We start from the raw sequence: 16,626 nt of genomic DNA, 5'->3' as shown, positions 1-16,626 counted from the left end.
ACTATAAAAATCAGTTCTATTAGGGCCCTCCCAAAACTTTCTTGACAGAACTCCTAGTAACCATAGGTCACTATAAAATTACTCTAAAATCATGCCCCCCCCAGATATGAAAGTAACTCAACAGAATACTAGTGAGTCATTTATTCCCCCAGTGAATGGTTTGTACAAATGGAGGTAGGAGGAAATAAAAACTAATTCTTCACAGTCTTACCAATACACCTAGTCTTATAGGGGCATTCTCGGTGATATCGACAAAGAAGATGGCAAATTAACACCCTCATCTCCCAGATTTTGCTGAAATTTGGTTTATAGGTAGTTTTAGGGCTCTAAACACATTTCTGAAATTTAAAGGTCAATCCAAACTGTTCAGGAGATATGACTACAGATATTTTGAGATCATATGAGATGTCACTAACATTTGGTAACCAATAACTGGAGTGAGAAAAGTCAGTTATATAAATGTATATATATTTAGAATCAGAAAAAGGCAAAGAATCCAAATATCATGATTTCTAGAACTCTAGATTAAAAAATTAAAAAATCCCACTTTAGCAAAAATTTGAGGTTAAGATTTGATCCCAGGGGTATCAAAGTTGAATTTTTTTTATAGATGAGAAAAATTAAGGCATAAGCTTTTCTTATAAGAATCAGTAAGAAAGTTTGTTTATGCTAGTATTTTTCATATAATTAACACATAAGTGAGTGCCATATTTATACACTGTCCAGCATTGATTACCTTTATTAAAAAAAAAAAAAAAAAAAAAAAAATCATACGAGTGTCAAATGATCTGGCAATTTTTGCAACATGTTACTTGTACAGAACCAGCACAGATAGTTGTAGTTTAGTTCTACAAGTTAGTACAGGTTCAGCCAGATGTATGTGTAGTTGTCGTTCCCTAGACTGTCTGTCCGAGCAGTCCCGTCTCCCCAAAGAATGCCACAGCCAAAACTGGGTTTTCCTACAAATCCTTTATAGAGTGTATGTTGTGTTGTATGTGTAGTTGGTTGTCATGGTTTACTAATGAGCCTCAGATTATCAAGAGTTAAAATATAGTCTATAACTGTATTCTAAAATGTGTCATCTTACTGTATATTTTTTAGTTACAGATTTATATAAATTATTCAGTGTTATCTACATCTCAGCTCTTAGGTCTTTTCAGGAAAATACAATTGTTCCACCCTTGAAATACTGCCAAGACCTTACTAAAAAACATTAGAAGCCCATAACAATCAATCTTAAAAAAGTGACTGATGCGCTTATTGAAAAATGTGATGGAAGATTGAAAAAGAGACTCGTTGTTGTGTGTGAACTGTTGGACATTAATAATAAATAACTCCACAATACTTGGAACTATTGAAAACAATGAGAATGAGCAACATTTATTTGAATCATCTTCAAGCAGTGATCTGAGTGACATATCTTCAAATCGAGATCTGTACAGTGAATACTTGGTTGAAGAAAATCCTTCAACTTCAACTGAATTGGTTCTAGCACTTCAGGACCAAACATCAGTAAAAAAAAGTGAGTGATAAGATAATTATTTAGGTTTGTTTAATCTTTGTGGTATATAATATTTCTTTATGTAAGTGTAATTTTAAATCACTTTACATTCTCAATCACTAGATATTTTTTATTTCAAAGCCATTTTTGTTTCATTAGTATTTTTTGCATAGCAATGTATGCATTTACTTTTAAGCATTTCTAAAAATAAATGGATAAATCATAAGGAATATCTCTTTCCTCTCTCTCTCTCTCTATATATATACATACATACATATACCAAGGCTTTTTCCCCTTCCAAGGGAGGTAGCCAAAAAGGGAAAGGCATAAAAACACTCCCACCCATTTCATCCCTAAATACACTCCACACCCCTCCCACCCTCCCTCTCATCTGAGCACCTCCTGGATGACGGGTCATCCCTGCACCCTGCTCACCGCCCTGGGTCAGAAGCAGTGTCGCAAGACACAGTACATCCACAGCAAGGCCGCTTCATTTAATCGGTGACCCCCCCTCTCCGTCCCCCCTTGCATATAAGGAGAGGACGGGGAGAAATCCCTTCGGGCTGCGTCAAAATTTACTCACACATACTACCCCCCCACCCCTCTCTCTCTCTCTCTATATATATATGCAAAGTAGACCACTTGGAAAAAAAAGAAACTAACGAAGCAGAGCGCTTTCGTATATTACATCTTCAGTGCAACAAGTACATAGTGATAGGAATACATAGAAAATATATACATGATACAAAGGAACAAGGACAGTTTGAATAAGCGTAGCGACCAATTACCCCCTGGAGAGCAGATATGTATATATATATATATATATATATATATATATATATATATATATATATATATATATATATACATATATAGAAGAAATAATATTCCTTATGAGTTATCCATTTATTTTTAGAAATGCTAAACAATTAAATCATATATTGCAATGACAATTATCACTATTTTTTTTTTCTTTTTATCAAATTTTACTCTGTTAAGATGATGAGAGCAGGTAAGGCATCTGGGATGGATGGATGCCATACAGAATGTCTGAAAAAAGGAGGTACAGCGGTGGTGGACTGGCTTGTGAGGTTATTTAATGTTTGTTTAAGAGCAGGTAGAGTGCTGGAGGACTGGAGGACTGGACTGTATAGTTCCACTTTACAAGAGAAAAGGGGACAAGTGTGAGTGTAGTAGTTTCAGAGGGATCATGTTGTTGAGTGTAGTTGGGAAGGCTTATGGGAGGGTCTTGAATGAGCAGATTAGGAGAGGAACAGAGGGAGTAATTGGTAACAGTGTGGGTTTAGGACAGGTAGGGGCTGTGTAGATCAGATTTTTGTGGTAAGACAGATATATGAGAAAGCTACAGGAAAAGATAAGGATGTATTTTGGACTTTTATGGATCTGGAAAAGGCTTATGACAGGGTAGACAGGAAGGCACTGTGGGAGGTATTGCAGATATATGCTTATGTTTGTGTAATATATAATGCTTATGCTTGTATGCAATTTGTTAATACATGGAGTTCATTTATATTTTTCTTATTAAAATAAGTGTAATTAATAGCTTAAGTGTGAAAAATATGTATAGTTGATGGACAATGTATAAATATGGCACTCAGTTATGTGTTAATTATGTGAAAAATACTAGCATAAACAAACTTTTTTCTATCAAGTCTAACAGCCAGAGCTTATGTCTTCATTTTTCTCATATATTTTATATATATATATATATATATACATATATATATATATATATAATAATTATTATATGCAAAGGGGGGACGGAGAGGGGGGGGTCGCCGATTAAATGAAGCGGCCTTGCTGTGGATGTACTGTGTCTTGCGACACTGCTTCTGACCCAGGGCGGTGGGCAGGGTGCAGGGATGACCCGTCATCCAGGAGGTGCTCAGATGAGAGGAAGGGTGGGAGGGGTGTGGAGTGTATTTAGGGATGAAATGGGTGGGAGTGTTTTTATGCCTTTCCCTTTTTGGCTACCTCCCTTGGAAGGGGGAAAAAGCCTTGGTATATGTATGTATGTATATATATATATATATATATATGTATATATACATATATATTTTTTCAATTCTAATACCCCAGGGGTCAAATCTTGACCTAAAATGTTTTGCTACAGTGGGATTTTTTTTTTTCTTTTTTACAACCTGGAGTTCTAGAACTCTGATATTTGGATTCCTTGTCTTTTTTATTCTAAATATATATACATATATATACATATATATATATATATATATATTACTATGACTTTTATTACCCTATTTATTGGTTGCCAAATGTTAGTGACCTCTTATATGACCTCAAAATATCTGAAGTCATATATCCTGAACGGTTATTCAGATTGACCTTAAAATTTCAGAAACAAGTTTAGAGCCCTAAAACTACCTAAACACCAAATTTCAGCAAAATCAGTGAGATGAGGGTGTTAGGCACTTGTTGATCTGACAGAGAATGCCCCATAAATATATTTACAAGTAGAAACCTAATTATCTGAAAAGTCTATTAATTGCCTTGATTTTCTCTTGCACAAGGGCCACAATATTAAGAAGGCTACAAAGTAACAAGTTTCCCAATAACAAATATTTTAATTGTAATGACAATGGTGCTGCTAGTTTTCCTTCTTAAAGTGATTTTCAAAATAATAGAAATACTAAACCACATATACTGAACAATACCCTCTTCATAGAATTTCAACAAATTTATGATGAAGGAATTACTACTATCTCCATTAACCCCTTCACTATGATGATAAACTTTACAGACTTTGTTCTGGTTTACACCAGTGAGCTTCTTTACCCCTTATTACCATGAATGAAAGGAACACCTAAACAGTTAATCTTCACTAGTCACAAAGCACTAAAATAGTTAGCTTCATATTTGACATATGTATGACCTTTATCCCTAATACAAAAAACTTTACAATGACTGCAAATAAGGTACTGAACATATTCAGATCAATTTCAGGCATAAGATTTGGAAGAAGAAAATAAAATACAATAAAATAAAAAACACTATAAAGCAACTCAAATGAACCACATTTAACTATCCACACAATTACACAATGGGGTAGGAAGAAACATACACCAAATTAATTATGACTGAACCTATCACCTTTGCTCAAAGCACTTGGACTGCTGAAGAAGCTAACAGTCATTGCTTGGAAACCAATAAAATATACAGGATTTGAACCCCAGACTTGGATGCAAGACCCACATGCATTATCATGCAACCAGCACACTTATCCACACTATGGTACCCATAAAAAAGACAACCTACAAAGAAAATAAAACCGTAAAAATATTAACTGACTCCCCTAATGCAACACCAATAACACATCTACACTCAGAAACCAAAACCCTACCTACAGAGCAGCACAATAGACACTCCTTGAATCAAAGTTGACTTGAAACAAAAGTTAGATCAGAGAAAAGGTACCAACCTAGCTCAGACAGCAGAAATATATCTACTTAAATATGAATATGAGACTAAGATGAATGAAATAACCAATCTTCTCAATACCATACAGGCAAGCAAATTATCTAAATACTGGTGAATTTGTGGATGGAAAGGTTGTTGTTGTCGTTCCCTAGACTGTCTGTTCGAGCAGTCCCGTCTCCCCAAGGAATGCCACAGCCGAAACTGGGTTTTCCCACAAATCCTTTATAGAGTGTATGTTGTGTTGTTTGCGTGCATGATTTTGTATAATGCAGTCTTCCATTATGTGTTGTATGGTATGGGGTGAAGTGTTACATCCTGGGCAGCTGTTCACAATGCGGTCATCCAGCCTCTTCTGGTAGCTTAGAAGTGCTGGGTGGTGGCCGCACCACAGTCTGGCCAGGTGGACTCTGTCCTTTCATGGGAGAGAGGATTCAGAAGGGTGGATATCAGGGGGTCTGGCATGCAGCAGTGTGTTGTCTTTCAGTGTGTTAATGGAGCGGTGAGTGATATGATTATGAATATGTTTCCGGAGGCTGGTATTTGGTGGTTGTGGAGGAAGAGAAGAGAGTATCTGTGTGTGATACAGGTCTTTGGGTGTTGTTTTAATGTTTCTTGGTGTGTGTGGGTGTTCTGCTATGTAGTGTAGCGGGTGTGATGTGTTTGTGGTAGCTGCGGCAAGTGTTTGTGTGCCTCTCATGTCGAGGTGGTCCTTGACTTTGAGGACTTTTGTTTCATGGTGTAAATGGTCTGTAGGTGTATTTGTGCAGCCTGTAATTGTTTTTAGAGCTTTGTTTTGTATGATTTGAAGGGTGTTGTGGTGTGTCTCACTGAGATTAGGAGCCCATGCAGGACTCGCATAATTCATCACTGAGCGTATGCATTGTTTGTATATTGTTGTATTAGTTTCTTTGTTTTGTCCAAATGTTGTTCCAGTGATTGACTTAAGTGCGTTAAGTCTAGGTGTGCATTTGTTTTTTATGTTTGTGATGTGTTGTTTGAAAGACATGGATGTATCTTATGTTAGACCAAGAATTTTCGGTGTGTTTGTGTGTGGTATTAGAGTGTTGTTGATGTAGAGATGAGGTATGTATTTGTGTTCTTTTGTCCAGTTGGTGAGAAGTGTTGCTGTAGATTTGGTTGGAGCTATTTTGAGTCTGTTTGTGATGAATCATGTGTTGAGTGTATCAAGGTATAGCTGGATTATTTCTGCAGCTTTGTCTGTGTTACGATGTGTGCATGTGATTGTTATGTCGTCTGCATAGGAAGAGATTTGTATTTCTGAGGTGTCTGGGGTGGGTAAATCATGCATGTATAGATTAACCACTTCCATACAGTGACACCTACGTAGGCGGCATGAGGAGCAAGTGGGTACTCAATGATGCCGACGTCGGCATCTTGATTATATTTATTGTAGTCGTATCTACGTAATCTCCATTCTCTCTAAACTGGCTTCATCAATTTTCTATGGTTGTCAAAATGCACGGGTGAAAGAGAACGAACGATTGAGCACTGACTTTATTTTTTATAATGCAATTATTATGACGCAACATTGCACGTCGGGCAGCTAATGCTGCCAGACGTGTGATATGCCCCGGAGTGAAGAAGTTAAAGAGCGTGGGGGATAGAACAGAGCCCTGTGGTACTCCATTCTTAATGTTTCTGATGTGCAATGATTGGCCATTATATGACACATAAGCATTCCTACCTGCCAGATAATTGGCCAGCCATCTTTTGGTGTTATTGTGCATGTCTGTGTTATATATTTTATTTGTTAGGTTGTGGCGGGGGATAGCATCAAAAGCTTTACTAATGTCTAATGTTATAAGAAGTGTTCTGTGGTGGGGCATCTGAATTGATGCCATCCTGGTGATGGAAAGGTTGGTTAACTGGGTAACAAAAGGATGCTGCAAACTTTAGAGTGATCATGGAGCAGCAGAAAAGAACATGTTTAATATATACATACATATATATATATATATATATATATATATATATATATATATATATATATATATGATGTAAATGGGAGTAGGAAATACAGGAGTCTTAGTCTGACTTTATTCCTGACTAGTTTCACAGTTATGTTTTTTCAAAGGAATGGTGTACAAAATGGATTGTGGGCCTTTATACATGAGGAAGACCTCGCTACCTCCTCATGTTGCCAGAGTTGGCAACAAGTGTGGAAATCACCAAATGACATATTTACTGTTTAGAAGATAGTATTGATTTTTAACAATAGCAATGTACTAATAATAATAATAATAATGGCAATGGTAATAATAATAATAATAGCAATAATAAAAACTATAATAGTAATAATGACAATGATAATAATAATAATAACAATAATAATTAAAAATAATAATAAATGTAGTGAAATGAACAGAGCATGGAAATGGTAATAAGGGAGGATTTGAGGAGAAAATGCATGGCTTGATGGCATGTGAAATAAACAAATACGGTAGCATGGTATATGAATATTTGAGAATATAATAAATAGAAGAAAAATGGAAAGAGAAAGTGGTGAAGTTAGGGATGTCAAAGACAGTACCTATTTAGAGTTAGGAGGTCTGAGAAGCCATACTTGGAGGGCAAATGTCAAGGTGGATTTTATCCATTTCAAGTCCCCAGTCATTTGTGTTTTTGTAATTGGCAATGTAAAGGATTCAATTATTTTTTGTTGTTTTTTGTGTAGATCTTTGGCTAGAATAGTGGTTCCCTCCCAATTTGGTAGGTGTCCTTCTGTGTCTATGTGGTTAACTAGAGTGTTTGTTTCCTGGTGATGTCTAATGTTCGCTTTGTGTTCCCTGAGTCTGTTGCTACGTCTTCTGTATGTCTCACTGTAGTATGCATTGTCACATCCATTACAGGTAATTTTGTAGACAATACTACTGCTACAGTTTGTCTTGGTTTTGTCCTTAGTGATAAGTGTCCTATTTTCTTTCCTGTGTCATTTACTATATTCAGTCCAGTTTGTCTCAAGAGTCTTGGAAAGCATGTGAGAGAGGTGAAAGTTAGGAACCACAAGGTATCATAAATCCGGCCTCTCTTCACTTTTTCTCAGTCTGATTTTAATGGCTTTTAAATTATGTCCCTAGCATGCCATCTGAATATCTTAGATTCCTGAATGCAGTCATTATGTATTTGATTTCCTTCTGTAAATACTCATTGCTGCATATTCTAAGAGCCCAAAGATAAAACCCAATAATGACTCCTGATTTAGTCTTTTCATTTTGTGCACTAAAGTAATGGATGAAGTCATCCTTGTTTGTTGGTTTGCAGTATACCTTGAACCTAGCACTGTCACCTGACCTAATGATGATGGTGTATAGGAAAGGTGGAACCATTGGTCTCTTCCTCTATGGTGAATTTTACTCTATTGTCTACATCATTTAGTTGTTTTAGTAGGTTTTTGTTGTTGATTGTTTTGTGTGTAATGAAGAGAATATCATAAATATAGTGGTACCACTTGGAGTTATCTGAGATGACATGGAGAAAATATTCTTTTTCCAATGTTTCCATGTAGAGTCATGCTGCCACCACACTCAATGGAGACCCCATTGTAAGTCCTTCAAGCTGTTTATATTCCTGATTGTTAAAAGTAAATGATCCAAATTTTATGTATTTTTCTATTAACTCCAAGTAGTCATGCTTATTGAGGGATAAGTTGTTGATGTCAATTTACTTTACTGTCACTTTAACAGCCTGAAAGGCACCAGCTATTGTTACATTAGTGTAGAGAGAAGTAATATCAAGGCTTATTAGTCATTGGTCTATGAAGTCAATTGTTTTCAGTCTTTCTATTAGATTGGTAGAGTTTTTGAGGTGTATTTTGCTAATTCTTTCTAAGGATGATGAAAGTGGTTTTGCCAATTTCTTGGCTAGTCTGTGTGGTGCACTTCCTATGCTGGGTGTGATAGGTCAGAGGGGAATACCTGGTTTGTGGATTTTCAGAAGTCCTTTCATAGATGGAATTGTTGTGTCTTCCTCCAGGAGGTTAAGGAGTCTTTTCCCTTTTTCCGTTTTCTTAAGAATTCTCCTTAAGAAAATGGGATGACAAAGCCAATGAAGCAAAGAGGTTCAACACTTACATCAGGAAAAGCCTTAAGAAAAGAGGAAAGACTCCTTTACCTCCTGGAGGAAGACCCAATAATTCCATCTATGAAAGAACTTCTGAAAATCCACAAACCAGGTATTCCCCTCTGACTATAACAGCTGACAGAGGAAGTGCACCACACAGACTAGCCAAGCAATTGGTAAAACCACTTTCATCATCCTTAGGAAGAATTAGAGGAACACACCTTAAAACTCTACAGATCAGAAAGACTGAACACAACTGACTCCATAGACCAACAATTGATAAGCCTCGATATTACTTCTCTCTACACTAATGTAACAATAGATGGTGTCTTTCAGGTTGTTAAAGAGACAGTATACTGACACTGACAACTTAACCCTCAATAAATGTGACTACTTGGAGTTAATAGAAAAATACATAAAATTTGGATCATTTACTTTTAAAAATCAGTAAAATAAATAGTAAGAAGGACTTCCAATGGGGTTTCCATTGAGTATGGTGGCAGCATCACTCTACATGGAAACATAGGAAAAGTAATATTTTCTCCATATCATCCCAGATAACTCTAAGTGGTACTATGTTGATATTCTCTTCACTACACACAAAACAACCAACACCAAAAACCTACTAGAACAACTAAATGATGTAGACAACAGAATAAAATTCCCCATAGAGGAAGAAACCAATGGTTCCCTACCTCTCCTATACACTGTCATCATCATATTGGATGACAGCACTAGGTTCAAGGTATACTGCAAATCATAAACAAGGATGACTTCATCCATTACTTAGTGCACATAATAAAAAGACTAAATCAGGAGTCATTATTGGGTTTTATCTTTGGTTTCTTAGAATATGCAGTGTTGAGTATTTACAGGAGGAAATTAAACACATAACCGCTGCATTCAGGAACCTAAGGTATTCAGATGGCATGCTAGGGACATAATTAGAGAAAGCCATTAAAATCAGACTGAGAAAAGAAAGTGAAGAGAGGCCAGATTTACAATACCTTGTGGTTCCTAATTCTCATCTCTCTCACATGCTTTCCAAGACTGAGACAAACTGGACTGATTATAGTAAATGACATAGGAAAGAAAATAGGACACTTAATCACAAAGGACAAAACCAAGACGAACTGTGACAGTAGCATCATCTACAAAATTCCTTGTAATGGACTTAACAACAGACTCAGGGAACACAAAGCAGACATTAGACATCACCGGGAAACACTCTAGTTAACCACATAAGACACAGAAGGACACCTACCAAATTGGGAGGGAACCACTATTCTACCCAAAGATCTACACAAGAACAGAAAATAATTGAATCCTTTACAATGCTGATTACAAACACACAAACAAGAGGAGTGAGGACTTGAAACAAAATCCACCTCGACATTTGCCCTCCAGGAATGGCTTCTCAGACCTTCCAACTAACTAGGTACTGTCATGTCCTTAACTTCACCACTTTTACTCTTTCCATTTTTCTTCCATTTATTTTATTCTCAAATATTTATATACCATGCTACCATATTTCTGTTTGTTTCACATGCCATCAAGCCATACATCCTCTCCTCAAATCCTCCATTATTACCATTTCCATACTCTGTTCTTTTCACTACATTTATTATTATTATTAAAACATCCTTGTAAAATAGGGGTGCATTTCATGTGAGGTTGCGTCTTAAACACTAGCAAATAGAGTATGTCCCCAAGGTGATGCCTTGGAATGAAGCTGAATATTAGCAAACATCAAACATCATTAGCAAACATCAAACCCCTTAGAAAATTATTGAACAAAATAACAATAAAGTCCTTGTTGGAGACTTTAATGGCAATGAGGTCAATTGGGAGAAGTGGGAAGCAAGCAGTAATGAAGTTTCACTGAAACAAGTAGTATATGATGTATATCAAAGATGTAAGCAGGTTATATTGGTCTTCATTTTAACCCCTTCCATACGGTACCGCACACGTAGGCGGCATGAGGAGCAAGTGGATACGCGAGGCTGCCATATCGGCGTCTTGATTATATTTATTGTAGTTGCCCCTGCGTAATGACATACTCTCTAAACTGTCTTCATCACATTTTCTATGGTTATCAAAATTCACAGGTGAAAGAGAGAACGATCGATATAAGCGGTGACTATATTTTATGATGCAAGTATTATTACGACACATCGTACGTCTGACAGCTAATGCTGCCCTCGAGATTTTGAACCGTACTGAAGAGGTTAAGTCTACTTAGACTGAACAAAAAGTCATCCAGCTGAAGGCTAATGACAATACTAGTATTGATGTTGTCATTATGAGTTAGGAGAATGAAAGCAGTGATGTAGATATTACAAATTACAGGAGCTAAGACAAAGCCTGGCTTTACACATACTGTCACCTCAAAGGGATCAGACATCAGCCACCTTCTGGAAACCCATTTCACTTCTATACAAAAATAAATACACTATGACACACAGGAAACCCATAGTCGGAGAAAATAAACTAGATTGGCAGAACATAAAAGGTCAATTAGGTATGGGCAAGAAAATTCGGCTGTATTTCTTCATGTCAAAAATAAGAATCATTCTTTCGACTGGGGTAAGGCCAGATTAGTGTTCAAGTCCCACTGCAGTTTCAGGAGAAAAACAGTTGAATCAGGATTAATTGAGGAATGCCCCAATATTAATATATCTAAAGGGAAGTGCACACCTGACATTATTTCACGCGCGGTGGTCAGCAGGCTGGTATGGAGCTTACAACCCCCCTCACCTCACCCTCTCCCTCCTCCGCCACCCAATTTTGCCCTGTGCCTGAGTGATGCCATTTGTCCATATTCCTTCTCTTTTTTGTAGCTTATAAGTCCCCTCTGTCCTCTGTCTTATGTACTTTCCTGAAGAGGGCTACAGTTGATAGCCAAAATATAGGATTCTTTATTCAAAGTTTATTTTCTCTGACTGTGGGTTTCCTGTGTGTCATTTACAAATGTGCTACTACATTTCTGTTTAGAAATATAAATACACTATGTTTAGGTCACCACCCTGCACAAACTGCCAACATTGTTGTTGTTTTTGGCAATAGACACTAAATGCCAAAGATGCAACCATCACACAGAACACACAACACTTTATACTACACTTGTACACTTTAGAACACTCAAAAAATCTATTCATTGAGTGACTTCTGGGCTAAATTGGTGGGCATGGCCAGTTTCCTGGGGGCTCCAATTCTCCTGCACATGAAAACTAGGGCAATAAAAATGATTTATCAAACTGAGTCATTCAAGCAAGGATAACCTCATATTAAAGGGGTTAAAAATCATTATACACCTTTGCTCTATATCAAACAATACTTGGGACAAAATCCATCCTATAATTTCAAATTGAAGACTGCAGTTGAGAAATATCATTGGTGTAAAATTATAAAATAATGATTGAAAGTTTATTTGAATGAGAAGTAACTCTTTTGGTATTTGCTTTTATAAATGTACTTTCATCTAATCTTGCACCTTATTAGATAAAGTCCAAGTTACAAGCTTTGAAAACCTTTTTGCTTTTATTGAGAGGCAAAAAATACATGTTAATCATATATTTTTACTTATCCCATTAAAAAGTTAGAAATTATTCTAATGATTCTTGAGTCTATTGACAATTCTGAGTGCTTCTTGAATACTTTTCTAGAGTGAAATTCTATCCCTACATTTATTTGGAAATGAATTTGGATATAATCATAAATTTGAATACAATCTTATAACTTGTGTATACACTTGCAATTTTACGTATGGAAAACATGATGACTCCTATGGTATAAACTAGGCAAAATAATGAGAAACCCTAAGTCTTGAGCCCCTCTATATTTTTCACTGTGCTCATAAAATTTTTTGTTGTCCATCTCACTTACTGTATCTTTATACAAGAAAATACCTTGCAGAGTAAGATAAACAACAAAACAAAACTCTGCAACATTCTAACTACATAACAAAAACCAAAAGAAGATTCAAGGTCTTTGTCCAAAAATGTACATACCTACAGTATACAGGATGAGGATACTTGATATATTTGACATTGTGCCTAAACAAATCCAGCTGATACAACCAAAAAGGTGAGGAATGGAAATCTAAACACATGTAAAGTCACTCCAATCTTTTTCAAAAAAGTTACACCCAAAAGATACATACAATCATACATACATACACCAAAGGCTTCATCTCCCTTACGAGGGAGATAGCAAAAGAACAAAGACATAAAATCCACTCCCACCCATTCCATCACCACATACTCCACTCCTATTCACCCCCCTCCTTCCCTTTTATCTTGGCTCCTCCTGGATGATGTGTCATCTCTGCATTTTGCCCACTGCCCTGGATCAGGAGCAGTGTCACAAGACAGCACATCCACAGCAAGGTCACTTCATTTAATCGCTGACCCCTCCCTTTCCGTCCCCTTATGCAGAAAAAGAGAAGACAGGGAGAAATCCTTTCAGGCTGCATAAAATTATTTTTCACACATACTCCCTCACCCTCCCATCCCTATTCACTCCCTTTCATGCATCATAGCATCATCCATACACAACCATTCTCCATTCACCCCTATTTTCTGTCTTCTTCCATCCTTCCTCAACAGACATTCCCCTCTTTTCCAATGCCCCTTTTACACCCATCCATCCATCTCATTCTTGGTTGCCCCCTCATGTTCACTCCTTCCACCTTTGCCTTCCACACCTTTTTTACCAATCTTTCCTCACTCATTCTTTCCATGTGTCCAAACCATCCCAATACTTTTTCATCAATCTCATCTCCCAACTCCCTTTCCACCCCCATTCTCCTCCTCACCTTGTTTCTCATTCTATCCAGCATAGTAACTCCTATCATACTTCTCAGGCACCTCGTCTCAAACACATTCAAACTCCTCCTCCTCTCACATTCCATGTTTCTGCCCCATACAGTGCTGTTGGTACAATCACTCTTTCATACAATCTCCTCTTAGCATTCATTTCTAAATGTCTATTTCTCATTACACTTTTCAATCCCCCAAAACATTCACTTGTTTCTTTCAATCTACATTCCACCTGCACTCCTTCCCTTCCCACCACATTTACACCCAAGTATCCAAACTATCCACCTCCTCCAGTCTCTCTCCTTTAATACTCATTTCCAGTCTGCTGCCCTGCCACATTTGCACCCAAGTACCGTATTTTTCGGACCATAAGGCGCTTCGTACCATAAGGCACACCCGTAATTTGCTATTCCCTGTCCTTACATAAGGCGTACCTCACCATAAGGTGCACCTGGTCTCGTCATCGGATAATCATGCATATGTGAGTGCATTCAGAACAACATCTTCGTTGTTGAATGAGAAAAATCGGTTGGGATTTAGCAAAATGACAAAAATGATATATATTTTTATTTTGGTCAGTGAAATCAGACCACCTCCATGGACGGTCTGCCCTGCCAATACTGTACTCCAAAAAACAACAAACACGTTACAGGAATTGTGGGGAATAAAACCAACATTAGCAGTTTTATTCCCGGAATTCTCTATTCACTTAAAAACACAAGATTTCAAATGAAGGTAAATTTTTAGTTTCGACCATGGGTGCAATATAGCAATAAAAAATTAATTATCAATTTTGTAAATTATAATGTATCAACGTAATATGCAATTTTGTGAGCGGAAATAAAAAACAAAAAATGTGCTGAAACAGATTTCGTAAGTAACGAAGTCGTGTCGGACGAATGGTACACCATGTTTGTTATGATAGATGCCGACGTCGAAGATATGAAAGGGTGATAAATTCGTCTAACCTAACCTGTGTTTAATAAATCATTACCTGCAAATTAAATGTCATCCGGCTCGTCCTCGTTGTCGTCGTCGTGAGAGACATTGGTGTCCCGATCCTATGCTACCGACTTCGTTCATTAGCATATTTGCTTGTAGCAAGGTATTTTTTATTTTCATTTCCGCCCACAAAATTGCATATTACGTTAATACATTTTAATTTACAAAATTAATAATTAATTTTATATTGCTATATTGCGCCCATGATCGAAACTAAAAAAATACCCAAATGACTACAGTCTGAGTGGAGCGAGACTATACCAATGCAAAATGGATGTCTGTGTTGTGGACGCTATCATGTCATAGCCATGATAGTGTGAATGAATGCTGTGGCATGGACCCGAAAACTGTCGAAGTTTTCACAATTTTCTTGTCAAGATACATGCATCTTGGTTATAACTTGGTTGTAACTTTTGCTAGACCTATTATGCACTGTCACCGTCGGCAGGCTAGCTATGAAACGTGTCAAAATAGTACGTCACTATCCGAGGCATTTTTTTTGCACTGAAGCCACACATAAGGCGCACCGCACGATAAGGCGCACCACCCGATTTTGGCCAATTTGAAAGATTTTTCCCACGCCTTATGGTCTGAAAAATACGGTATCCAAACTATTCCCCTCCTCCAGTCTCTCTCCCTTAATACTCGCTTCCAGTCTGCTGCCACTTTCTCCCTTGTACATCTCATCACCTTACTTCCACCTACAGTTATCTTCAACTCCCCCCCCCTCCCAAACTCCGTCACCAACCTCCTCAATCCTGCCATAAGTGCAGTGTCATCAGCAAACAACAACTGGCCCATCTTTCACCTTTCTCCATTTTCTTTAACCGTCTCCATATACTAATGTTAATATGCTGACAGAACTCATCAAACATTAAATTCACACCATAGTACTGTTTAAAAGGGGCCAATAACAGATACATGCAAATGATGGTACTATGAGATGTGCATTAGCATCATCTCCCTGTTGTATGTCTTCAAAACCCATGAACACCTTCACCTCCATCCAGAGGTACAGCCCCCAGAAATGACACCAACTCTAGATTAGGCTCAGAATGTCTATCAACTCAGTGTTTGCTCTATTTTTTCATACAAGACCCAACAAATGGTGACTATTCCCATTTGTCTTTAGACCATGCTCTGAATGTTGGTCAACTTTGTTTCCTTTGCCTTTTTACATAAGGAGACCTATCAAGTGATGACTTTTCCCTCTACAGAATATAAGCCAGTGACACAAACATTTCCACATTAATACAGCACAGACAATAGTCAAACATTTCTTCCTAGACATTTGTGGAGGAGCCCAAGGACTGTTAGGCACTGTGGGATTGCAGATTTTCAGTCAATGAAACTTGTGACAACAATTATTATTATTGTACCGTATAAGCCACAAGGGCCAATGAAGAATAACTGTATAAAGTGATCATGTAAGATGGATGTCAGGAAGAATCATCTCCATACTGCTTATCTTCAGAACCTATCAATTCACTATCTTCCATTTGGAGGTGCATACCTGAAGGGTTGATGCTAAGTTTCAAAACTAAGTCTAAGATCCCTTTCTATTAAGTTCAATTGCATCTCCTAATTACTTAAGTACAAGAAAAGTTGACAACTTGAGTCTGCACCAAGAGAGATGGTGCAATTGGTTAAGGCACTATCACTTGTCACGTGCTAGCCCTGGTTCATGTCCTTGGCCATACCATGTTTCAATTTCTGCATGCTGGCCTCCATGAGTCTCTTGATGTTGATGGCTTAGAATGGAAGTGTATT

The 16,626-nt window shown here is 37.3% G+C and overlaps 1 protein-coding gene across 12 annotated transcripts in view; it reads right to left on the bottom strand.

The window, feature by feature from the left end:
- Nucleotides 1–16,626, bottom strand: part of LOC143041063 (uncharacterized) — a 234,938-nt gene that overhangs the window by 120,342 nt on the left and 97,970 nt on the right. The window lies entirely within an intron of this gene.

This window comes from Oratosquilla oratoria, chromosome 30 (genome assembly GCF_046742065.1).
Source record: "Oratosquilla oratoria isolate Oo_2021 chromosome 30, ASM4674206v1, whole genome shotgun sequence".
Lineage (NCBI taxonomy): Eukaryota > Metazoa > Arthropoda > Malacostraca > Stomatopoda > Squillidae > Oratosquilla > Oratosquilla oratoria.
The sequence above is the reverse complement of the archived record's forward strand: the minus strand, read 5'-3'. Positions and strand labels throughout refer to the sequence as shown.